At 41.4% G+C, this 26,799-nt stretch overlaps 1 long non-coding RNA gene across 1 annotated transcript; it reads right to left on the bottom strand.

The window, feature by feature from the left end:
* Positions 1-390: 390 nt before the first annotated feature.
* LOC146567508 (uncharacterized) lies at positions 391-26,799 on the bottom strand. The gene is made up of 3 exons (XR_014893931.1): positions 26,619-26,799; positions 8,268-8,322; positions 391-997 (listed from the first exon to the last, which is right to left on the bottom strand). It is a non-coding gene; the product is annotated as an uncharacterized LOC146567508 (long non-coding RNA).

Raw genomic sequence — 26,799 nt, 5'->3', positions numbered from 1 at the left:
GTGCTTTTATGGGGGGAAAGTACAGAAACACACTCATGTAGTTATATGTACAGTATGTAAAATATGATACACGTTTAACAAAAATTACTGCGCTTTACTTAGACTGAAATATCTTCATTTTTATTATATTTCTGTCAATTTGATAATACTGTACTTCCTGGGATTCTAGATAGAAAAATATCTGTTTAAGTAAAAGTTTCAATGCCAAATATGTAAAAATAATAAAACACTCATTTCAATTTGCTTCAGGTAAAAAAAAATATTATTCCTGTTTTTATATTAAAGATGTTAAAAAACTGTAAAAAATAATTTTTTCCATTTAATCTTGTGATATGTAAATATATCATAGGTATATTATTACATTAAAATTACTGATCAGTTGCTGTAGAATTCATTTAAATGTAGTTAGACAATTTATTTAATATAGAATTAAACATTTAAAAATATACAAAATCTTTGTACATACCAAACCACTTACCAATGTATTTATTTTTATCATAAATTTTGAAAATATTAATTAGTGTGACATGAAATATTTGTAGTGGACTGAATTAAACAATTACCATAATGAATTAGGAGCATAAAGCAGGATTTAAGGTATAAAACCGAAAAGTAAATTGTTTGAATAAACTTACGAATTTACTTTCTACAACTGTACTGTAAATGTGCCGTGATTACATTTTACATTGTCCCAAACTTGGAAAAAAAAAAAAAAGTGCAAACATTGTTGAGGTGAGTTTAATCTCCATGAGCTCCCGGGATAAAGTGGAAGTTTGAATGTATACACACGGCTTCTGCATATTGACACTCTTTGTCTCTCCTTCTCTGTCTCTTTTTCTCCCTCTCTCTCACGGAGCTAACGTACAGACTGCTGCTAACACAGGAGACAGTTGTTGCTGGCCGCCCCAGTGCCTGTCATGGCTGTCAGGCCAAATCCCACGAATTATGGCTGTTCCAGATGTAAGAGATTTCTAAGCTGCCTCCAACGGCCTGCGGTCTGTGGTAAGAGAGAGAGAGGGGGAGGAAAACAGAGAGAGAAAGAGAGAGAGAGGGAGACAGAGATTTGGGTTTATGCAGTGTCATCCAGAAATCAATCTTCCTTTCGCAATCTCTCATCTTTATTATCTTTTCCTTTTCTATCAGTAGGGGAAAAAAAATACTGTCATTACTTAAATAACTTTTTGGACAAGATTATTATTTTATATATCACACATTTGAAATTTCTTAAGAATATGTGACCTACGTCTGCAAGAAAGACTGACTGCCTGGCATGCTCGTATTTTTAAAAGGCAGCTAGAAAACTGATACTTTTGCAGGAATATATCTTTTCCAGCTGAGCGGCAGTGTTTGTGAAGTGAAATCACGGCATATTCTACATTTATATATCTCTATATATTACCTGCGGGCACAAATTCATGCAAAATCATATCATATTAGCAGCGGGGTTTGTATTAACATTAATTACGACATAAAATATTTAGCATTCGCCGATGTTTTCTTGAAAACAAACAAACGAAAACTATCAGAGTATTGACACATTGATCGTTTCGTCTGACCGGTACATTCGTCGAACTTCCCCGTATGCACATCGACACTTAAAATTCAACCCCCATCGTTCTCTTACTTCTTTTGGTCTACTCTCACTCTTTCTCTCATTAGTACTTCGTAACCAGACAGTTTATTTGAAATTATGAAAGCATTACACTCTCTGATGTAGCAGTTTAAAAATCAATAGCTGAAACCCTAGCTGCCTCACTTAAGCCCTCTCCTATGGCAAAGGGGATGTCTCTTTCTCCCTCTCTCTTAAATGGTAATTTCATTTGCAGTCACTAAGACCTCACCGATAATTACCAATGCCCTGAGAGAGAAAGAGGTAGTGAAAGAGAGAGCGGAGGGATGGGAGACAGGAGAGATGGATTAAGAAAGGAGAGTGAATGCCAGTCATTAGAAAAGCTTTCCTCTCTCCCTGCTTTGATCAGAGTTAAGAACACATTGCCTTCACTCTATCGCACCCTGACACCAACCTCTGAAAAGAAAAGATGGAGCACAGGAGTACGATAGAGGCGGGTGAGTGAGTGAGAAAAAGAAAAAAAAAGATCCCTAAAGTCTTAAATAGCGAGCCTTAATTTTGACATTGAACCCGCTCTGTTCTTGGGTTACACCGGGGCCGTCCATTTTCAGAGCGCCACCAGCCACCCCCCCACCCTACCGTCTGCATCTCTCAAATGAACTAATCAGAAAGAGGAATATGAAGTGTCCTGCAGGATCCATTTCTCTAGAAGCATATGGCAATGATTGATGGGGGACAACTTTGACTTTCCCAGGTCATCCTGCTTGCACACATCTGGGAGCATGCAATAATTCTCTTAATTTGAGACCTTTTTTCTCTTCCTTCTTTTCCTATCTCTCCCCCCCTTCCCAAAAACTTCAATTTCACTTTGGCCAAAAAAGAACCTCCTCTCAGTCTATCCGCTGTCTTTCCCTCTCACTTTCTCAAGGCTAACACAACCAGTCATTTTGGCTGAAATAAAGGCACTGTAGTGGTTACCAGATGCTTATACGGGCTGTTTGGGCAATCCCCTTGTTTTTTTTAATGGCTCCCAAGATTTTTCTTTCCCTCCTAAAAAAAAAAGAATGAAAAAAACCTTAAGAACCACTTATGTCATATAACTATGCTAGTTGGATTTACCATATGTGCAATAGCGATTTAATATTTCATCATGATAAATACTGTAAAAGACATAAGGAGCAGAAGTTACTTGTGTTTATTGCTTTAAAATAGACTTCAGGCTGAGGCTTCTTTTTTTACAAAGAGCTGCACATCTTGAGGTTTAATGAGCATCTGTTTTGTTTAGTTACATTTATTTAAATGAAATGGTTGAAAAAGAATAATGATAGCATGGTGATAATAATGATATTCAAAACCATTTGTAACTGCAACAATCCAACTTTTTCAGTGTGTTCGAGCGAGGGAGAGACAACCATCTCAAACCTCCCCGACAGCAACTGGGCCTTGTTAGCTGTGCATTGAAATCATCTTTGACTCTGGGTTTACAATAACAGAGAAGAACTTCGACCACTAAATGCTTTCGGGAAACCCGCCCGTCCTCCTTCTGCCATGTGATGATCCCACCTCTGAAATATTCAGCACCATTAACATTCCGATGGGTATCATCCCCTTTCAGACACAATTCGCTCTGCTCCTCAGACCTGTGGGCAAGGCAGGGAGAGGCCGGGAGCAGATGTTATCTGTTCTCATTCTTCAAAAGATCCCTCCTCCTCCAAACGCACACTGTAAGTGTTATATGCGGTGTAGAGGAAATGGTGCACAGAAGAAATGGTCCCCTCGCTACTGATCAGTATTGACAGAATCTCTTGTTTTTTGGGGGGGGAGAATGTGCTTTTGTTTTTTAAATTTAAAAAAGAAAAGGAAAAAATCAATGTAAGACCTAATGTTGCAATATTTCCTTTAGAAAACAACTTTCTGTTTCGTTATTTGAATTTCATTTAACTAGCATGGAGTTCTGTTTTTAAATTCAGTTTTTAATCACATACATTGAATTTAAAATAGATTTAATTGTGTGCAAATTGAATTTACATCGTCTTGTTTCAGCTTGCCTGCATTTTACCGTTCAGACAGCTATTTAAAGCTGCCTTATCTGATATCTTTAAGTTCGGCACCATCAAGTCTTCCACCGGGTTTATTGGCCGGTAAAGCTTAAATGTGTTTGATCTTAATTGCTAATGATGTGACCATAAGGGTAAATTGTTTTGCCAATCAAACTGTGCGTTCTCTCCTACACTTACAACTGCTTTCATGTTTTCAAGGCTCACAGCTGATTAGCAAGTTGTGTTTCTCTGTCTGTGTATGTGTGCGTGGACATGCGTGCGTGCTGTCACTAATAATGTGTGATCGTGTGAGAGACAGAGTGCTACACTTTGAGCACAATTAGCCAGGCATTTAGGCGTCTTAATTGGTGACATTCGATCTCAGGCACTCGTTGATGAACCACTTAGCAGCAGACTTATGGATTAGCAACCGGCAAAGCTCTCTCTTCTCAGATGTAACTAACAGGTCAGGAATTAGTGCTCTTAACACTGCCTTACAAATGAAGACAGTTGTATTGACTAGCACCGAGAACTGCTTTCTCCTCTAGTTTCCCTTGCTAAATTTAGTCTCCTCCTGAAGTCCTACTCCCGTCCTCTCTTCTTATCATCTCGTGTCATGTGTTTTTTCTTCTTATCAGCTGAAACAAGCTTTTGTTTAAAAATTTGCTTTGTTCACTCCTGGACAATCTCAACCATGACGTTGGCTGTGGGCCGCTCACATTTGGCCTCGACAGTATTTAGTTTTTGTTGTCATGGCGCTGAAGCTGTCTCAGTTGTCTGGGCAACATGTGCCGGGGCTCATGGGAGCCTCATAAATGTCATGTATCGACGGAACTGCTCGGAAGAGCAGGAAGTCCTTGCCAAAAAGAAGATAGATAGAGCGCCACTGGTGTTGGGAATGCCATGTTGCATTAAATCAATTTTGCAGGGTGCATACAAATACTGTGACACTTGCCAACACTCATATGTGTACAAGATGCTTTGCATGCAGAGATGGCCAGAGATTGAAAATAAACAGATATTACAGCTGTGCAGTTCTGTTCTTTTCTTCTTCGTTCCCTTTTAAACTAACCCGTGTTCAAGGAGCCGATTCAGCAGCCCCTATCCTGCCCTCTGTAGGTGTGTCACAATTTCGCTACACTTTCCCCTCCCCAGGTCACTGTCATGTGCCTGGACCTACTGAGCAGAGGGGCCTTTAAACAGGAGAGACAGCACTTGTCCGTTAGATTAGCATGTCCCCAACGTCACATGCCTGTGCCTGCACACGTCACCTCTTGTCTGGAGGTGCCTGTCGGGGTTCATTAGAAAATGGTCAGATTTTTTTTTTAAAAGACAAAACAAAAACAGGGATTTTCTTTTTCTTTTTTTTTTCAAAAGGTAGACAAAAAATGTCTGTGCACAGGAACAGGATCCGATGCTTTACTTTGTGTAAATGTCGGCATGAAAACACAAACACCTTCATTAATACAATTAATTTTGGAATTTTTCTTTCTCAGATCTAAAATAAATATTCCTGACACCACGTCATTATTATTCAACACAAAACACATATTCTAACCAACAAAGCAACTCCAGTCTGAGGCGAGGGCCAGTCGGCATTTCAAACGCCCCTGAGATTCCAGATATTCTAATACCGTGGGACCTTCTCTCATATTTATTGTGGGAATCAGAATTTATGATGAGTAAATTGGGCTTCTTCATCTGTGTGCCGGGGGGGGTTGCAACATGCGGCCGAGATGGCTTGACTTATTGATTACAGGGAGCAGTATGCCCCATTTCAAAGGGAAGGAGAGCCCCCGCCACGCAACTTCTGAGAATTAATTTGCCCGGCATGGGCCTTCATGAGAAACACATGTCCGTACACACACAAATGCAAGCATAGACACAAACAGGCACACAGAAACCAAAGCCTGCAGGTAAAAGAATTACACTCCCCCCCCAGAAAAAAATAAAATAAATAAATAAATAAACACACCTACACAGGCAGGCAGCCCCCTCTGCCCCCACCAGTGCACACACACACACATGCACAGAGAACCAATTTTTACAGCGCTCCAGGTATTGTTGTAACCAAAGACTGTGATTGGACTTGCTGGCATGGCACGGGGATAAACTCAGAGGCATCTCAAATATTCTCCCACTATCTGACAAAAAATGACACCAATAAAGTTTCTTTTTTTTAATTTTTGGTAACATTTTTTTCTCTTTGGTATTCACTTTAAAAGTTTGTGCTGGTGGTATTTCTTTATTTCAAATAACTGAAATATTTCTCACAAAAAAATGACATAAAAGAAGAAATAAAACCTGCGTTTCTGAAGAACGTTTAAATAATCTGACAATCTGTCGGATAAAGCACCGTCCGGTGGCGCCGCAGCTGTACTGGAAGCGAATACGACCCTAACGCGGTCCCATCCGAAGTGTTTCTCCAGACCGAATCACAGCTGAACTATCCGTGGTTCATCCCTGGCATTGTCCACCGGATTGCCCTCGACATTCAGACACCAGCTCCTATTTCACCAGCAGCACCCGCGCTAATTTATCATCATGGTCATGACAGACAACACATCTGTGTGTGAATGGATTAAGTGAGGAAAGAGAGGAGGGACAAAAGTGAGAGCGAGGAGGGGCAGAAAGAGGGAAGAGCAGGAGGAAATGTGGTAGCGAGGAGGATACTAGTCACCACATTCGAGGCTTTTAAAGGGTCATATCTTGTTTGAAGGGTCCCATACTACCCTTCACTCGACCTCTCGCTATCCCTCCCACCTCCACCTTTGTAACACGCTGTCAGCTAACCCCCCTCAGCAACTGGACAGCTCATTGTCCTGGGTTGTCTTATATTACAGCCCCATATACTGCAAGTGTGAAATGGAAAAGAATTAAAGAGCTTAAAGAGTGAATTGAGAAAGTAGACCTGCAGAAGTTTATATTGCCACATAAAACAGTAGCTTCACGGGCCGTGAAAGGGCACGTCCATGACGACCAGCTTGTCGATGACGGTCCTGCGTGACACCTTTTTTTAAAAAATATTTATTGGCTGAATGACACCGGTGTGTTTGTCAGCGTGGAGCAGACGCGCAGGCCTTTCCGGCGATGAGATTGATGGGGATATGTGTTGAAATACGGACGGGCGACAGATGAGGAGACACTCGCGTCTTGTGTTCACATGTTCTGCGCTCACATTAATGCCATACGTGTGTGTGGTTGTGCGTACATGCATGCATACATGTCCAGACAGCAGGTGTGCATATACAAGCGTCTTCATGTGTGTGTTCAAGCAAGCATATCTGTTTACTTTTGCTCTCCAAAACCCACTCGCATTTGAATGCAGGAGACAGGACACATCTCTCTGCTCTGTGAGCCGCTAGACAGCGCAGTCAGAATATTTTAGAGTCCACACACATACTACATCCCTGTACACACACATATACGCACACACGCGCACACATATGCCTCCCTGGGGTACCCCATATGCGGTGCCTGGGGAGTGCAAAATGGAACTTTTTAAAAGCCAAAAACACTTCTCTCGAACAAACTAGTCTCACTTAATAATACCACACTCATGTTTCTCTCTTCTCTCGCGCGACAGGCCGTCATTATCTACAAGGGGTGGGTGTTTCGGCTGCATTTTAGGGAAAGGTCGTGGTTGTTGTTTTGGTATCTGAAAGCCTTGCTACATGACAGATGGCAAATAGACTATTTGGAATCTATGCATCAACAAATACATTTTGGTATGGAAATGAAAAAAGGAAGGAGTCTGGGAATTGTGGATTTAGTGTGAAGAAGCAGCAACTTGCAAACTCCTGAGACATTCGATTGACTTGAATTGCTTATTTGAGACCCGCAGTACATGCTGCAATATTTTGATGTGCATTACATTGAGGAATCAAGCGAAATCTATGTTGCCGAGCCTTTTGTTGTCGTTGTTGTTGTTTTCCATCTTTTTTATACAGCAAGAGAGCAGCAAGGGTCTTTTTTCTTCTGCTGAGGTAAATGAACTTATGTACACACGGACACACAAAAAAGCAAACACACATGCACAGAGTCCGGGCACACACAACCAGTATGTATACAGACAAACACGCATGCACCTTCTGCTCTTATGAAGATAAATATGGCAAGGGGTAGATTTTCACCTGCACCCCCTGCAAAGGGACACACGCATTCATCTTTTGGGATGTGTGAGTGTGTGTGCCCGCATGTTCGTATGGGGGGGGGAGCATATTGGGGATACAGCTGCAAGGGTGTGTGCACCTCACTGCCTTTTCAATGTATGGAAATGTATGTGCATTTTTAAAGTAGGGGGGCTAAATTTATTTCTCTTTCCCCCGTGTACCCTTCGCCCCTTCCTCTCTCTCTCTCTCTCCCCCCTACCTCATTCCTGAAGCTGATAGACCTATGGATGCATGATAGATGGAGAGAGAGGGTGAGGCAGAGAGAGAGACAGATGGAGGGGGTCTCTGCATGGATGCATACATGCATGCATAGATGTGTGTGTGTGTATATATGTATATATATATATATATATATATATATATATATATATATATATATATATATATATACCCTTTTCTCTCAAACACATGCTACAAAGTCACAAACACACACATGCATGCATACAAACACACACTTCTGACTTCACGATTCATGCACATACCTACCTAATCCACAGTTTTACATAATGGGGAGGTGGAGAAAGGGGAAGCAAGTCGACTCCTGTAGCAGGGTGATAAAGATAATATAAATCATCTGACTCTTTTTTCTCTTCTGTATGTATACACATTCACCCAGGGAAATGCTGATATGCTATAGGGGAATATAATGAGATATGTACAAGGGTCCCCCTCACCGTCAAGAACACATGTGGGTCATATGTGAGCTTTGTGCAATTTTCACAATGTATAAGGATTACGGTTGACGTTATGCAGAGATTTTAAGGAAACTGGTCCAAGTGCAGGTCACATGTGTGCAGAATGGCAACGCTGTTGCGCTCTTCACGCAACCGAGTGCTCGTTTTGATATGCAGCGGATGGATTTTTCACACATTTCAGCAGTGGTCTAGAGTTTGTTTGTTGCTAAAAATTAATTAAGCAAAGAAGTATGCAACACACTCTACATACAAAACAAAAAAAGAAGAAGATTCACTGTTAATTATTCAGAGAAAGTTAATTTTTCTGGAATATAATTAAAGGCATTTAACCATCAGGGACAGAGTGAGATCAAAGATGTACATTTGATGTCATGCAGATAGCATTTTTAAATTAGCAAACCCTCTTAACTTTTATAATTATCTTTGGTGGGAGAACTGAGGCAGGAAGTTCTTTTGTGTTAATTCTGGGACTGAAATAGTCTCCTAAGAATTAGATTAAATTAATTAGAAATAATTGCAGATAGGCATGCAGATTGCATTTCCAATGCAAATAAATCTTATCGGAGCAGAACTAAAGTTTATTTTTTGTTGGTATTATTCTAAGAGAGAGAGACTCATATAAATTAGCAATAAATATTAGTCCAAGGTATTAGCATTAAGGATTTGAAAAGGAGTTGCAGCAGGAAGTTATGTCGATCCGGCGTGTGCTCAAATTAAAAAAGTGATTAAACGTGTCAAATTTAGTGCGATAACATTTCATTGCGTTCCTGTTTTCAGGAAAGGAGTTGTGTTTTTTAACCTCCTCTCCCAGTGTTTCTATTGAAGCTGATATATATACGCATACACACACAGACACACACATACAGAGTAATGTCCTAACATATAAAAAATGAGAAATAGGCAATGGGCGTGGTATATGTGTATGTCTGTGTGTGGGTGCGCGAGTCAGAGAGAGAGGGAGGGAGACAGCGAGAGAGGAAGCTTGAATTTTATCTCGCAGTGTCAGTACCGTCACAGGGAGGAAAAAAATAGAATTGTTTCCTCCATATTAGGAATCAAAGCTAAGCCCAGTGTTATTGTGTCCACCATTTTGACTGCAGTCAACAGACCTTGAGGTAGCAGGTGCATAAGGATGAGCGTGTAGGTGTCAGTATGTTTTATTTATTTTTCTCTTTTTTTATTTTAGTGGGACAAAACGCATCCTCCTGTAAAGCAGCAGAATCATTCATTTTGTGTGTGTGTGTGTGTGTCTGTCTATCTACAATTATATGTACACGTGTATGCATACACACATCTTTTCCTGTGGTGAATGTGAGTGAGAGTGTCCGCATGTCCACGCTTACATGTACACGGGTATGCCTGCAGGTAGTCCCAGGGAACTGCTGACCTCGTCCGCCGACCCCCCTCCGCCACCACCCTCTGTGTTTCTAGGGGGATCCTTGAACTTGACCGTGGAGGGAGAGGGGTGATGGGACTGAAGCTGAGACTTGAAACAAACCACTCTGATGGACAACAAAGACAAGTAGGAGGGAGGGGGGATGGCTCGGGCTTGGGGTGTATAAAGGTTGAGATTCCAGGGAAAGGTCCCCAGGGTTTATGTGTGTTTGGGTTGTGAGTCTATATAGGCTAGCTTATCAGGTTTCAGAAATATGCTGCTTCATTAAGCCTTTTCTTCACAGGATGCTGTTATTGCTATAATAAAACTGCATAGTGGTTATAAAGCTAGTCCCCAACATGTGTGTGCTAGGATAAGACATTATGGTCAAATGTCTTTGCGCATTTTTGCATTGTGTTATATTATCTATGCATTTAATTCCACATGGATGCCCTTATAGAATGATAATAATAACACTGTTATTTGTAAAGCACTTTTCAAAAACACAGATTTATAAAGTTTGATGTTCTGTTACACAGACCCATAATCAACCACAGGGTTACGCATTAATTCCAGCATACACACTTGCATCCATGCAAATAGATGTAAACTGTGGCCCAAAATAAAGGGGGAAATTTTAAGGTGAATCTGACCTATAAAACTATGTTTTCAGCCGTCATTTGAAACAGATCACAGATTTACCTGGTAGCTGAGGAAGGCTGTTCCAAAATATGTGAATGGTAGTTTGTGGAACATGATAATTTAGTGACTCATAACAACAAAGACAAAAAGTCATAACTTAACTTAAGAATATGGACAGCCTTTTTTCTCTCTATAAACTAAGCAAATACTCCTAAACAAAACAAAACAACTAGTGCTTTCAAAACAGTACAGTCCTCTTGAAAAAAGAGAAAATGTAAGAGAGACTAAAATTCCAAAAAGCATGTTGTAAAGATTGGTTTAAGTTAGAAGCTGCAGGAGAAGATGAAAGGAGTCAGACAAATGGGTTCGGGCAGAGATGGTAGTTTGTGGATGAAGATGATAGGAGAGGACGAAGAGAGGAGAAAATGAATGAGGAGGAGGAAAAGACGAAGAGGAAAAAAAAAGGTGGGAGTTACAGAAGTGGACAATTAAATGGAGCGAAAGGGGAGAGGATGGAGAAGTATATGTTTGGGAGGAGGTAAAGAAGAAGAAGAGCTTGGAAGGAGAACTGGTGGAGGAGGAAGGGGATTGAAAGAGGTCAAGGAGCATAGTGTCTTTTGGCAAGGAAAATGAAGGGGCATGTGTGTGTGCACATGAGTGTGTGTCTGCCTAATTGTGAGTAGAAGGTGAGAGGTGAGGTCTAGGCACGCTTCTCGAAAAAAAAAAAAGAAGCAGATAGAGATGGACAGTCAGAGGCAGCGCTGCACTGCATGTGTGCGCATACGTGTGCACATGTGTTCGTATGTGTGTGCGCGATTTCTCTGCATGCGTGTGTGTGTGTGCACCTACGTGTGTGTTTTAATAGCCACAGTCAGAGAGCCTCTGTCAGACGGTCAGCTAATTGGCCATCTTACAAGTACAGAGGAGGCTGCTCGCAAATTGGCAAAAAGGGCAACCGGCTTCAATCTGATACCAAACTCCTTTCTGTCACGATGCTGTCCATTAGACAACAGCTTAAGTCAGGGAAATGGAACAAAAATAAAGAAAAACAGAATACAAAACAGGGGGAAAATAGTGGCGTAATTGTGCTTTGGAGACTCGTGTTGTTGCGCTCGACCCGTGTGTAGCGAGACAATGGGGATCATGCCAGACTTAGCGTAAATAAAAATTTGGGGAAACGTTGCCAACTCATCTGGCTGCTGTGTTTTTATATTTGTGTGTATGCACGATTGTGTTTGTGTTTCCCTGTTGCAGAAGCCTCATGTATTTTAATCCATGTAAAGTCCCAACTGGGTTCCAATTAGGAACAGGTTTCCTAACACCCTGTGGGGAAACTGATAATTATGCTGTTGACTGTGGTTCTGACTTACAGTATTTGTGTATGTGTATGTGTGTGTGTGTGGTGCAGGGGGACTTAACACAGCCTATGATATTCTTTTTTATCTTTCTGTCATGTTTACAATGCTGACGTTATTAGCTGTATCAAATGATCCTTCATAATTAGACACAATACAAAATTTCAAATCCTCTTATCTCAGTTGTTTATCATAAGTAGTGTGTGTAGCACACATGCAAGCACACACTCGAATAATATATTTATACACTAAATCTAAGCTTGAAGGCACAAAGGGCTAATATAGCTGAGCGTAGCTGCTTCTAAACATTTTTTGGGGTCTGACTGTTAATGTTCAAGCGCTTGTGTGCAGTTTAGAAGAAGAAGAAAGAAAGAAGAAAGTGTGTACATTATTGTACTTTATTGAGCCCCGTGGGGAAATTGCTCTCTGCCTTTAACCCATTCACTCAGTGAAGCAGTGGGCAGCCATTGGGCGCCCGGGGAGCAGTGTGTAGGGACGGTACCTTGCTCAGGGGTACCTCAGGGTAGCTGTGCACGGAATGAGTGCACGGAGAGCAGAGCCTGTTCCTTTTATCTTTCTGTAGTCTTTACACTGGTGATGATCTTAGCTGTACAAAGTGAAAATGATGTGGACAAATCCTTATCTGAGTTGTTTACACACTGCTTTAGGTTTGAATGTAAGCATAAAGGGCCACTAAACCCCAGTTTTACAGGGTCTGGGCGTCTGAATTCGTCTATTAATACATTTTCATAATGAGTCTCCTGTGTTTGCAGCCATGCATCTGGCACTATGTTGAGTGTGACAGGTAGCTACGCCCTAATGCTCTTCACTGTAACTCCACAGCCACCATCTAACCTTGAAAAAAAAAGAAAACAAACCTGGATTGACACTGATATAGTGGACAGTGCACCTCTCACATCTAAAACTAAATGCTGAAAAATGTCCCCTCAGATAAAATGGATGACCCAGCTGTAGAATCCGCTGGAAAAAAATACATTGTTTTGCAAGGCTGAGCTAACAAGAAAGCAAGAAAGTGTTGAATTTTCTCTGGGTGGTTTTCTGCAATTTGAAAAGCTTGCCATAGCGGCACAAAAAGGCAGCCCTGTGTTTATTTTCAGCACTGCAGTGTTTTAGAGATGTAAAGGCCCTCCTCACTGTGTATTCATGAACTCTTATTGTTGTTTCCCCTATTTCCATGCCGTGTCTACGCCAAAAAAAAAAGAAGAGAGAAACGCCCCACGGAGAGGAATTGAATGCAAGATATTTACAGCATTTTTCTTAATCCGTACAGATGGCCGTGCTGGGGTATGTACATACCACTGTTGTAGACTTATTCATATCACACGAGATTCTGGGAGGGGGTATGGGGTTAAAATCCAACTCCAATTTACAAATCTGAGATAATTTTCATACTCCCCTCTGAAGATTTCTTACATAGAAATGAAGGCAGTTGAGGGTTTAGAAGGGCACAAGGAGTCTTTTGAGACTGCAAAACAGCATAATTGTTTTGCTATCCAATCGGGTGTTATACTACACATAATATATGGTTATTTCATACAGCCTCCAGACTGCCAAGATGTTTTCAATTTGGCACGGCCCTGCGATCATGATATCACAGAGAAAAGAGAGAGAGCGAGAGCTTCCAGTCTGGGATGGCCAGAGCAGTGAGAGGGCGATCATTTCGCCAAACTCAAAGGCTTTTTTCCCCTCCTCTCTCCCTCTCTCTCTCTCTCTGGGACGAATAATTCCACAGTTGCTGAGGCACTGAAAAAGCAATCTGCGGAATACCCCAGGGTCATGTCTGTGGCCGGATGATTTGTGTGAAATGTCATACATTAAATATAAGTTTAACATTCAGCCCGGTGCACTGTAAAACTGCCCTGTCGTTGCCACAGTCCGCCATTTCCCTCTGTGCAGGGAGGGTTCGGGTTCAGGAAAGCGGTCACAAAGGAGTTGGACACACAAATACACACAGAGACATGGACACACACACCACCACCACCCCCTGTGTCTGCCCAATCTTAGAGGGAGTAGAAGGAAAGAGGGGGGTGCAGACAGCAGGAAGTTGTGAGGCCATTCGATCTACAGCTGCCTTTCATTTATGAATGCGAGAACACTAACTTTTTTTTCTTGAAAATAGCTATATATATAGTTTTTTCAATTTCTTCTTGTATTTTTTTTTTCCAAGGAGCTTTTGGCCCAGACAGGAATTGAGAAAAAGAGGGAGGGCGGGGAGAGAGGTAGACAGACAGATGGACACAGAGACGGACGGTCGGTCTCGAGGCAGGTGTTGAATTCGCGTCCAGCTCGAGATGAAAAAAGTAAGAGAAGAGGTGAGGAAGGAAAAAAGGGTTGTAACTAATTCATAAAGTTTCGGGAAAATAGCAGCCACTGAGAGGAAGAGCGCGAGAGAAGAGAAGCGAGAGACAGAGGGAAAAAGGTGTCTCCAGGGACTTCAGTGAAGCAGTCATCCCAGAGAGCGAGAGAGAGGAGATTCTGTCCATCCTAGCAGATGAGAAAGAAATGACAGAGGGGGTACAAAGGATGTCATCTGCCAGATGGACAACTGATGAGTTTCCTCCCTTTTCTCTTTGTCTTTCCTTTTCCCCCCTCATGGCTTGTTTGTTTGTGTGCAGTCTTTGCCTCCAGAAAGTTTCCGTCTGAATGACTACAATAAGATCGTGTGTTTGATATGTAAAGGGAAAACGTGGATATTTCCGAAATGTGAAATTCACTGAAGAAGGCCAACTTTAGCAATGATCAAAGGGCGAACAGTGGATGGTTTGAGTACAGAAAGTATAAAACACTATATCAGCCCTGATTAAGCTGTGCCAGACTCAGGTGGATATTGTTCATGAATGTAATTATATACCTCTGTGCTTTTTCAATATATTCTTATCTACTTGGCACAGTTCAATTTAGTTTTCGCCTGCTGGTGTTTGACAACATTTGCATCTAAAAAAATCCATGCACCCTTTCTACAAATTCTGCTTATTATTGCCATGAAAGAGCTTACCACCAGATTTATCAATTTCACCTTGAAGGTGTTGTACTTGCTAGTGCATTTGTAAGCAAGCCCGGACTCTTTGAAGACAAACACAGTATCGTACAATCTGTAGCCCCCCTTTCCCACCCTTCTCCTCCCTTCCCACTCCCTACTTCAAAGCAGAAAGGCTGAGATGAAGGTTTGGAAAGAAATGGAAAACAAATTGTTCATTTGTATCTGGGAGGAGACCAGACACTTGAGCAAATGCTCTCTGCATTCTCTCTTTACACGCGCTGTGGTAAAGTTATCTTAAGGTGGGGCGCGGGAGAGCCAGAGAGAGGCGAGGCCCCGGCAATTGCTGTTTTAAAGTCTCAGCCAGACAATCAAATGTGTAAATGAGAGTGAAGCTAGTCAATGACCACCTTCGGGACAAATCTACTGGGATACTTGATGCATACTTGCAACTGCAAGAGAATTTTCAACTGCAAGAGGAATGTTGCTCCGATGCAGTTTTATACTGCGATTACTAAGGAAATACAAAAAAAACCTAGTTTAATATTTTTAATAGTATGAGAAAACTATCAAAATCACAGGTATACAGTATATTAAAAATATACAACCAACTAGTAAACAAGAGATTAAAGCAATGACAAAGACTCTGTAGCTTGTAACATTTACCTATATCCATGTAAAATAACCAAGTATGCACCCTCAACGCTTGTGAAAGGCCAATTTTCGCTCAGTGCATTATAGAAAAAGCCCCTGTAGCTTTGATCATGAAGGATAAAATGAAGCTCTTTCATTGACAAAATAAAAGAGGCTTTTTGATGTCAAAGTGCATGCTTGACCTCACTACGAGAGACCATGCAGTGTTAAATAGATGGCTTGTATTTAAAACAAATCTGAGGAGCTTTCAGGTGATATGCATATTATCCTGCTTTACTCTCAAAGGTGCTGCTGGACAGTCTAAAAGACACTTCAAGTCACCTCTGTACCAATTTTTAGTGTCTGTGTTTGAGCGCAAGCTGCAACAAAGGTGTATCTGATGCTTGTTTCTGTTGCCAACCAGCTAGTTAGGCACCAGTGCGGGATATCTGGGGAATTAACACCTATATGTCTAAGTCGGTGCTATACTACAGACTGACGTATACTTTATATGACAGAACCTATATATACTCCTTACAATATAAGGCAGAGAATGAAGAACTGCAAGCCATAAGGATATATCACACAATATTATATATGTTTTGAGCTTCAGACTGATGATAAGGATAAATGGGATGATGGGAGAAGGCCAGACTGTGGTTCCTTGGCCATTATCCACAGGCAGGCAAATCAAGCCAGCAAATCAGGAACAATGGAGCCCTCAAAGAGCAGAGTGGGGATCAAAGCAGCGCTAACTGGCCATTGCAATCCAATTGAAATGTTCACTTTGCATCTCTCCAAAGGTAATGGATGTGGAGAGTGGGAGGTGAAAAGAAAGGGCTGCCCGCTCACATTTGTCGTAAAATTATGGAAGCTCAGAAGAGAAAGAAAGGAGAAAAATGCACGTGACAAGTCTGGCCTTCTCAAGTCATCTACTGTAGAAGCTTCATAATGTCCCTTGGTTATTTTGACTTTGAATTTGTGAAGATTTTTTTTTCCGCTCCCTTTTTTAGCTTCCTTTGAACCTTCCAGTGGTAACATTATGATGATATATGAGATGCTATACTATGGCCCTTGTGCATGTGGAGTAGGGTTGAGGCAGGCTATTTCTTAAAGTATCCTCTCACTCGCTCACTCTCTCTCTCTCTCTTTCGTTTCCTCCGTGCCTCTCGCCCTCTTCCTGTCTTTGTCTCCCCCATCACTTCCTCTCTCCATTGCTCCGTCTCTCCATTTGAATGTGTTGATCACCTGGGGAGATGCTGCATTAATGCTGACGACCAGTAAAAAGCAGAATCTCCTCTTTATTTATCTGCACTAAAATTCCTCCCAATCTTTCCAGCACATTTCACTCAATCACGCAACTCAGGCCATTCCATTAGCCACACAGGGGCGTTTTACCCCATTGAGCACAACACACCCCGCACTTCTATGAATATAGATTCCCCTAAATTATGTATAATGGGAGTGCTCAGATTTTAGCATTTTTACTAAGAGGGTTTGAGGGTGTATGAGTTGTTTCTGCTGCTTTTTAAGTGCATCTTGAAATTCACAGTGTATGAGAGACTGGAGATGGTGTTTGCATCCTTTGAGTTTGTAGATTGTTAATGGAATGAGGATATGGGTGATATTTTAAATTTGTCAGTGTGCGTGACTTTAGATAAATATATATGTATCTATAAATATGTACATTTTTTTTGCAGTGCATTCATGTCACCCAATACTAAACTAAATTCAGTAATGACATTACAGTTACTAAGCAAACAAAACTATGTGGTTACTTGCGTTACATAGATTTTAGATTGTCTGCATGATGGGTGAAGTGAAAAAGCTAAACAAGCAAAATGGGAAAGCGGTCTATAACTTTTGAGGAATACTTACATGGACATTACTTTTGTTTTCTTTGCATAAAATAACAAGAATATGACTGTAAAGTCCAAACTGCACCCAGGCAAGAAACAACTACTCACTGCTAACACTCCACCCTCTTATTGCAAGCATCTAAGACAGGGGTGGGCAACTCCAGGCCTCGAGGGCCGGTGTCCCCTGCAGGTTTTAGATGTGTCCTTGAACCAACACAGCTGATTTAAATGGCTAAATTAGCTCCTCAAAATGTCCTGCACTTCTCCAGAGGCCTGGTAACGAACTAATCATGTGATTCAGGTGTGGTGACCCAAGGTGAGATCTAAAACCTGCAGGACACCGGCCCTCGAGGCCTGGAATTGCCCGCCCCTGATCTAAGAAGACAGCATGCTAACACAAAGCTAGCTGAAAACAACAGGTGTATAGCATTGTAGCCTTCATTTCTTCACACATCAACAGCTGTGAAGTGCTCTTTGGACTGGCTTTCAACTTTGCTGTCCACTTTGTGCAAATACTCAACATAATTGTCACAATGCTCAACGCAAAGATCTTATGTGCGTGTCTTCGTTAGGAAAGGGATGTGCGTCTGTCTGTGCAGTATATATTGCTAACCTATTATTTCAGGACATGCTATGAGTAATGTAAAAGTACTGTAACAAGTAGTAAAAAAGTGTTAAAGAAATGTGTAAAACTTACTTTTTTAATAACAATCCAATTTATTTGTTTACCTGATTTAATTTTGGCCACTTTTACGTTCAAGATCATACCCTCCTACACCTCTTTTTCACACTTTTTCCTCTGTGATAAGCACAGGATTTTCTCCAGTGTTAAAATGGCAACCCTTAAAATTGATTGGGGCTTTTTTTTGGTTTGTTTTGTGTCGCTCGAAGCCAGCATAAGATGACATGCTGGCCACAGTTCAAATCATCCTGCTGAATATTCTCCTTCAGAGACCATAGGACGTTACAGTTGAAATCAGTGCTGACATTCCTCAACCAGTGGGACAATCACAGCGCACACCCAGTGAATGTTAAAAAAGAATGATGAGTCTTTTCCCATTCTCGTGCTGTACATCATTTGCTCTCTTGGAAAGTGTCGACTCTTCACTAAAAACTGTTGAAAACTCCTCAGTCGTAGTCCGAGACCCAGCTGTCATTACCAGCAGTGATCCTCTAACTGAAATTCGGGTCAGTTTGAAACAGCAGTTGATTTTTGCACTCTGCACGAGTTTATGGCCTGTGGTGAGTGCACAGTATGAATGGTCAGAACAGGACTTCTAGGGAGCGATCTAAAAATAGTGCTTACTCTGGAATCAGTCAGGACATGCCTGAGAAGCTACCCCTGAACAGGAAGTTGGCCAAGTTTAAATCAGGTTAGATTTTGGAGCCTTTTTGATCATACAGTACCTCGCATATCTATATCTGTACTATATATTTGATTACAGTTAATTACACGTCAGCTTATTCATTCTACTCTATGAAAAATATGAACAATTGTTAGCCGCAGCAGTGATTTGATTGCATATTACTGTTGCTTTTATTAGGATACCTCAAGCTGAACCTATCTCATAAGTAACTAATGGCTTAGTCTAGAGGTCTGGATTTGATCTCTTGTTGTGCTGAACATTTTCTGCTCCAAGTGTGAGTAGTATGACTAATTGGATGGTAAGTAACTTTAATTCACATGTTGGCAGGTGGTGTCCATGTAGCTCAGCGGGAGGGAGGGCCACAGCTGAGCTATATCAACAAACAGACCAGCAATTCTATAATCAGAACAAAATCAACATCCTCATTACTGACTCCAAGCTGCTGCCTACATCAAAAAGGGCTTCAAAACTCTCCGTCCTTGTTTTCCGGGAGTGATTATGTTTAGTGTCAGCCAGACATATCAACATTTTTTTTTTTCTTTTTGCACTGAGACGTGCTCGCCGGAATGCTAACAACCTAACAGGGGGGTAAAGTTAGAGATATTATAATCGGCTTCTCATTCTGGTAGTTTATCTTATGTAGTGCTGTAATAATGTCACAGCATCTCACTGAAGTAAGACACGCTAATTAAAAAATATTTTTTACAGTAGTGCATGTACAAATCCAGCGCTATTAATGATTACTGATGACAGGCACATTTTGGATGTTGAAGCTACAAATTTATCTTGCTATAAACTCACCAGGACTCTGGGATTAATAATTACCATTGTTCAATCATCAATCATGTCCTTTTGTTTAAAATACACGAGCTGTCTGCATCTTCAGCGACAATCTGAACTTGATTTGACTGGGCTTTCCATTTTGTTATCATTATGTTTGCGGGGTTTTTGTTGGCTAACTGTGATCATATACATGAGTAGCAATGCTAATTATGTAGCGTGCCATGTGCCTTATGAACCCATGCTGTTTGTGTTACCATTGAGCTGCACTGTTTGTGGAGCCGTAGTGTGTCTGTACCTGTGGTCTGTGGTTAGCCTACCTCCACCAGCTTCAGTATTTCTGTCAGCAAAAAAACCCATAAACATCAACATTGAGTGAAAAATACGTCAATGCATACTTTTTTTCCCCCAGTGTGTTCTGCCACTCTTTTACATTTTAATTTTAAACTACCATAATTATACAAAATGTACACTCAAAAATCTATTAAGAATTCTCATCCAACTTTTTTCCTCCACTGCTACAAATGCATCCACGCTGCCAGATGCAATGATTAGATCAAGCGACTATCAGATCTGAGATGGACCAGAGCCGGCGCGTTTGGTTATTTGGCAAACTGCAGCTTGGCTGCCCGAGCAGCACTCACTCATCTGTCTTATTCGATCACAGCCTAATAATACCTTGTGATATATTCTATATTATCACATGACTGTGCATTTTATTTGCCTGCAGCTCTCCTTTGCAGAAGCCAGCACAAAGTAAAGGCCAATAGGTTGAAGGTTGTTTCATGAATATTGCACCGTGACACCTGCTGAAATTATGCTGTGGAAATTCAAACATGTCCTGAAATCTTTTTTTGAAAAAAAGGAAAACATGATTCTTGGTGATACAGCAACTGTGGTAGTATGGAGATGAGTGCCAGAGAAAGTGTCAGTGCCTGTCTCAGGTTGAACTAGGCCCGGACGCTGGCTGTCTCTGTTGTTAGAATGTAATGGACATGTCACCCTTGAGGAAAAGCTGCTGGCTGCTTGGGTCACCATGCCCTTCAGCACATGACACTCTCGTCGGCAGGGTGACAGGAACATGCAAAAAGCATACGGACGCCATGGCAACTGAATCTGTATACGCGTGTGAATGTGCTCACAGCTGTGTGTTTATGTGTGCGTATTGATCCGACGTGTTGTCTAAACTGTATTATTGACCTAAATGTTGTTTCTAACATCTAATCTGTTCGAGCTCAGATGTAATTTTATAAAGATTTTAGAAACACTTGTTAGATTCACTTAAGCAATTGTCGGCTGATGGGAATTTATTGTGCCGATTTAGATGGATTGCTTTCATAAAATCTGATGTTGCATTGAGGGAGCCAAATATAGCAAATGGTTCAGTAACTGTATGATGCCTCAACACACACGTACGCACACCCACACCCACACGTACCTACCTACACACACAAATAAACATACGACAAACACTCTAACATATACGGACACAAACGCACACTTGTTATCGATCTACAGCTTAGCTCATGCCAGCAGGTAGTCCAACTCACCGGTTATTCTGAGGAATTGCTTTCAGTGGCTCCATCCACACACACACACACACACACACACACTACAGGATTGTTTCCAGTGGCTAAATCTACACAATTTGTACACAGCCAACTCTTAAGACACCATCACCTCCTCTTCACAGATCAAGGGCTGAGTTTGTCGATACCACATACACACACACTCACTCGCAAACACTCTTGCAGCCTTATAACTGAACCATGTTAAATGCCGTGAGAGAATCAAGTTGAATGCTGTTGCATAGTCAGTTCACTATCCTGTTCTCTCATCTCTCCACGTCGGTCCTTTCCTCCTCTAAATATTGTTTTTCCTCCTTCTCTGTCAAAGTCACGCTTTTTGAATTCTCTTTCTAGACCATAACGCACTTTGGGGTGTAAAGGATAAGGGATTACAGCTTATGAATGACTTAGAACTGCTTAGGTGCATGTGCATGTCATGTTTATTGTGATCCCAAACAGCCAGGCCCGCCTCTACTGCTCTGTGCCTTTTTTTGAATCTAATTTGAAAATAAGTAAGGGAAGCACAAAGTTCATTTGTGCAAAACCAACATTTGGTACAATAGAATGTTTCTTATTAAAGTCAATCAGCCAGTAGACAACAAAAGAACCTTTCATTGAAGAATATGAAGTGAAAATAAAAAACAGGGCACTGCAATAGCTGGCACCGCTCTGCTTGTAATATGTCATGTGCACAGCCTCCTCCTCTCCCAAAATCGGCCTCTCCCCTTTGAAAGGGATCGAATTAAGATGTTCCAAGGATTTTCTTGCTCCTTCCCACTCCTCTGAAAGGTCATAAGTCTAATGCAATTATGGCACATAACTGTGGTAACGGAAACACATGCCAAGAGATGCTATGAACATACAAGTTGTAAACTGCAACTTTCTCTTCACTAAGCAGAATGTTGCTTTTTACAACTGAATCAATATCTTTAACTAAGCCTTGTAAAGCGGCCCAGTTAGAGACTTTATTTAGACTTACCTCTGTCTGACCTCCTCATGCTCTGCTTTGACTTTCCCTGCACGAGAACAGCAGGAAGCCTTGCATAAGAACCAGGTGGCACTGAAATTGCGCCATCGTGGCAGATTTGTTTTAAAGGCATTTATTACATCTCTTATGATGTATACACTGTTTCTTGATGTGACTGAGCTCCAAACTAGGCTGAAATTGTTGCTGTTTTCCACTTTCGCAAACTGGACATGATGTGTAACTTAGAACATTAAAACTGCCTACATATGTTGGGCATTTAAGAGTTATTAAATGTTAGCATTAGAGTCAGCGTAATATAAAACGGATTAAAATCCAAGTAAGCTCTCCTCTTAGATATTCATTTTAAGCAATCGAATTGGTTTCAAGGCAATTTTGTTGTCTCATTTAATAAAAGTGAATAGAATATTGGAGAAAACCTAATAGCTAAGTAAAGAAATATGATGCTACAGAAGGTGTAATCAGTTTTTGGTCAGAAAAAAGAAAGATGGAAAAAGCAAGAAAGAGAATACCAATCTAGATTATTCTATCCAAAAGACCCAAATCAGAGTATTCTTTTGCATCTATGTTCAAGTTGCGAAAGGTCGGAGTCATGTGATTGGAGGAGTAGTCAAGCTAAAATTAAAATAAAGCACTTTGAATCACCTTGTTGTTGAATTGTGCTATACAAATAAACTTGCCTTGCCTTGCCTAAAATTACTGCAGCTTGATATTGTTAAAAGAAACTATCTTATAGACTTATGCATTGTGTTATAGCGCAATGATACTTTCAGTAGGCTGGTTTGTGATGGCAAAGAAGCCTACTGATGCTTTTGTCTGACCCTATCCATCGTGTGACTCACTCTGAGTACGTGTGTGTGTGAGTTCGTGTGAAAGAGAAAGAAAGAGCTTGAAAGATTGAGATCAAAGAAATCAACAAGTCTAATTTAAATTGTGTATTTTTCCCCAAAAATGCCAACAAGTATTTTGTATAAACACCCCTAAATTTTTCCATTACTTGACCGCGGTGTTACCTGCTTAATTAAACAAAATTTTTTTTAACATTTTGAACCAATGTGCCTGCTAAAGTCTCAATTCAGTCGAGACAAATATAATGAGCAAAAACTGGTGGGGAAAAAGAGAAGAAAGCAGAACTTAGAACAATTATAATAATCAGCACTAAAAAAACAAGAAAAGAAAAAAACTGGTTTGTGTATGTGACACGCTGTATGTATGCATGTGTGTGTGTGTGTGTGTGTGTGTGTGTGTGTGTGTGTGTGTGTGTGTGTGTGTGTGTGTAGGAGGAGGATGGAGGTGGCAGTGTGAGCATGCTCTTTCTACTGTTTGCTCGACTGGTAATCAGCCAAACAAGCTACAAGTCTCTTGCTATGATTTGCCCCCCAGTGTGTCTCCAGTCTGAACGCCTGTGAGTAAATCAGTGTTTTTCTATGCAGACATTCATATGCATTTATATAGTATCCAGTCTATACTGTACATATAGTATGTCTGCTTCTGTCATTGTGTTTGCATGGGACCATGACTGTGCCCGAGTGTACTCTATGGCCATATGTTTCTGTGTGTCTCTCTCAGAATATATATTTGTTTCCTGCGCCTTCCCCCTGCAGAGAGTTTACAGGTTGCGTGTGTGTGTGCAGTCTTACATGTTCCCATATGTGTGTATTTGCCGGATGGGAATACAACTCCTAGGACATTTAATCTAGGGGGAATTTCACGCTAGTTACTACTTGTCATCAAACGTTTCCAGCGTAAAATACTGGAGCAATCTTTTATTGGCGGATGTTCGGGACGAATTCGCTGTCAGACCCGAGTGGCCCGCTGCCCTCCAAATAGACTGAAAGCGTCCTTAAGAGTGTGTTTGAGAGCGGAAGGAAAGAGAAAGAACGACACAAATAGCAGGCAAAGTTTGTTGTCTCAATTTTGATGCTTTTCAGCTGTGACAAATGAATCTGAACTTTGAGTGTTTAAGTGTGTATGAGGAGGGCTTATGTTCTAACTTAACTTTATAATGGAAAGATAGGGAGGCACGGAGCCCCTCTCCGCATGCAACCTCTCTCTCACTGTCTCCTTCTCACACACACCCACAGATCTGAACCCGAGCTTAGGGGAAGACCGATTCCAGTATATCTGCAGTCGTATGTGTTCACTTAGTAAGCCACAGCTGCTAGCACCATTATTATGATTTCCTGTGTGTGTATGTCTCTCTGTCTATCTGCTCCCTCAGCACACACTCGCACTCACATCTAAGCGTCCTATACAAATGGAGTTTAGCAGGACCCATATTTTACACCCGCCTGAGTCACTCAGATGTTCAGCTGTTTCACTGTAAAATGTAACCTAGGTTGTCTTCTAATGCATGTCACTGCCAGGAATATAAATATATTCCCTCCACCTCATCAAAAGAAAATGAAAGGAACTCATAACCTTAACTTTAAAAGCCTGAATAAAGGAAAGGACTCATCCTTTTTTTGTGTCTCTAAATATTAAAAATTTTCCCTATTTAAGCAGGCAGTTAAAAACAAAGGGCGCATTTGTTTAATAGAATAATCCTCCGTGTATTTAAGATGACTCCAAAGCTTTCAAATTTGATCCTTAATGTTTCGACAAGCTGTTCAATCAGTTGTTTTTTGAGGACATTGCAAATGGCAGGCTGTCTCTGAAATACGTTTGCTTGTTTTACCTGACCCACTTTTCCTTCACTATGTGTGTGCGCGCATGTGTGTGTGTGATTGTATGTGTGTGTGCGTGCTTTCGCTCTGTCCCTCTTTGCTCAGAAGGTTGTAAATGTAATCTTAGACACATGTTACTTCGGCTGATGTTTTTCAGATTGATGTCAGTTGCGATTAGCATATCTCCTGCCAAGACACAGGAGTGCTCTTTAGAGTCTGGCCTCATACACACTCGCTCACACACACACACACACACACACATGTATGCAAACCATTGGGTAAACATAGCTCAGCTGCCATTTTGAATGATTGCACAATGATTATTTGATGCAGTGATTTATTTTGAACACAGCCTGTAAGTAAACTGAAGTAAGAAAAGATGAAAAATCCGACTGACAAGCTCCAAAACAAAATTCTACCCCAAGACAGTCTCCTGACACCCCTTTTCCAGCAACATATTATTACATGCTGGCCCCCCAAACATGTTTTAACACTCCCCGGCCTCCAACTTTAATGTCACCATGTCTGTTTCTTTAAAATGCCGTCTGTAGAACGCAGCCATGTAAATGCAGCTGTGACCAACACATCCCACGCCGAAACTGTTTCATTTGCATTCATCTTCTGCTTGGGAATGGAGAATTCCTCCTCCAGTGTAAGACAGCAGGGGAAAGTGTGCAAAATGAATTTCTCGACCATCTCAGGAGAGCAAACGATATAGGGATTCAGAACACACCCTTCAGACAATGGAAGAGGTGGGGGGGCTTATTTTCTCTTCTCTCTCCCCCTTGTCTCCCCTGTCTCTCTCCACACCTCCCTGACCCTGCTTCCCCTCAACCTGCCCAGCAGAGTGAGAGAATAAGTGTAGTACCAACAGGGGGTGGGGGAATTGGAGAGAGACTGAGAGAAAGTCAGATAAAAGTAGTTAAAAGAAGGAGAAACGAAGAGGGGGGGTGTGTGGAAACAACAGGAGAGTGACTGACCAAATACTCAGCGACAGAATGAGAGAGGAAGACGGATGCAGAGAGGAAAAAAAGAGAGGGGGGGAGAAAAGATGAGAATATATATGCGGTGGCCAGTGTTGTGAGACAAGGCAGGTTGCTGTCACTTTAAAAATGACTGTAATAAAAGTGACTGCCGGAAGATGGATCTGGTGATTTTGGCTTGCTAATCAGTCATCTGTGAAGAGGACCACAGCCCAGATTCAGCGGCCGCCTGACACCTTTTGATTGATGCCTGTGCCCGATAAAAAAGGGCCCATTAACTGTCCTCCTATTAAACTGGGTGAAATGGCAAAAAATGCTCTTCTATCCCACTCCACTCTTCTGATCTCTCTTTCATTTAAACTATATTTCCTTTTATATGCTCTGCCCTCGTCCTTTCAGCTCTTTCCCAACTGTTAATGTTCCTCTTGGAGTTATTACTGGCACAGTGGGGCAGGTGGGAATAATGTTAATCGTCGAGGCCTACTTGTGTGTGTGTGCGTGTGTTCACTGAATGCGCATACTGTATTTAAGTTCAGTCCTCCCACTCGAATCGATAGATCAATAGGAGGCCCTAGACGCACTAGTCGAGGCATCAGCCGGTACCTGCATCAACAGTTCTCGTTATGTATGCAAATGAGCCGCGTAATCAGTGGCGTCACCGAGGGTGTGACTTCAAACCTTCAGAATTTTCGCCACATGCCATTCGTCACAGAAGAAAATAAATAATAATAATGACCCGCGAAGCTGAATCTCATATCTCCTCACATCTCCTTCTCTTACAAACACAAACACACACACACACAAAGATTGCCTGCAATAATAATAACCCTACAGACGACAGCTTCGACCCCCTCCTTCCCCATCCCCACATCACCACCTCAACCCCTCCACCACCACCACCACATACAATCAAACAAAGCCTCTCTCTTACCTTGCGCATGACCAATCCTTCCATCTCTCTCTTTTTTTTTCCTCACTCCACCATTCTATCTATGCATGCTCTTCCCCTTTCTGTAAACCCAACCACACCTAACAGCAACACCTTGCACTCTCCCGACCATCCCACAGCCTACAGCGCGGCACTCACACCCCCAATAAATACAACCCTGGTC

This window comes from Mchenga conophoros, linkage group LG9 (genome assembly GCF_057382185.1).
Source record: "Mchenga conophoros isolate Kocher_MC1m ecotype Shallow Benthic linkage group LG9, M_conophoros_male_GT1.1, whole genome shotgun sequence".
Taxonomy (NCBI): Eukaryota; Metazoa; Chordata; class Actinopteri; order Cichliformes; family Cichlidae; genus Mchenga; species Mchenga conophoros.
The sequence above is the reverse complement of the archived record's forward strand: the minus strand, read 5'-3'. Positions and strand labels throughout refer to the sequence as shown.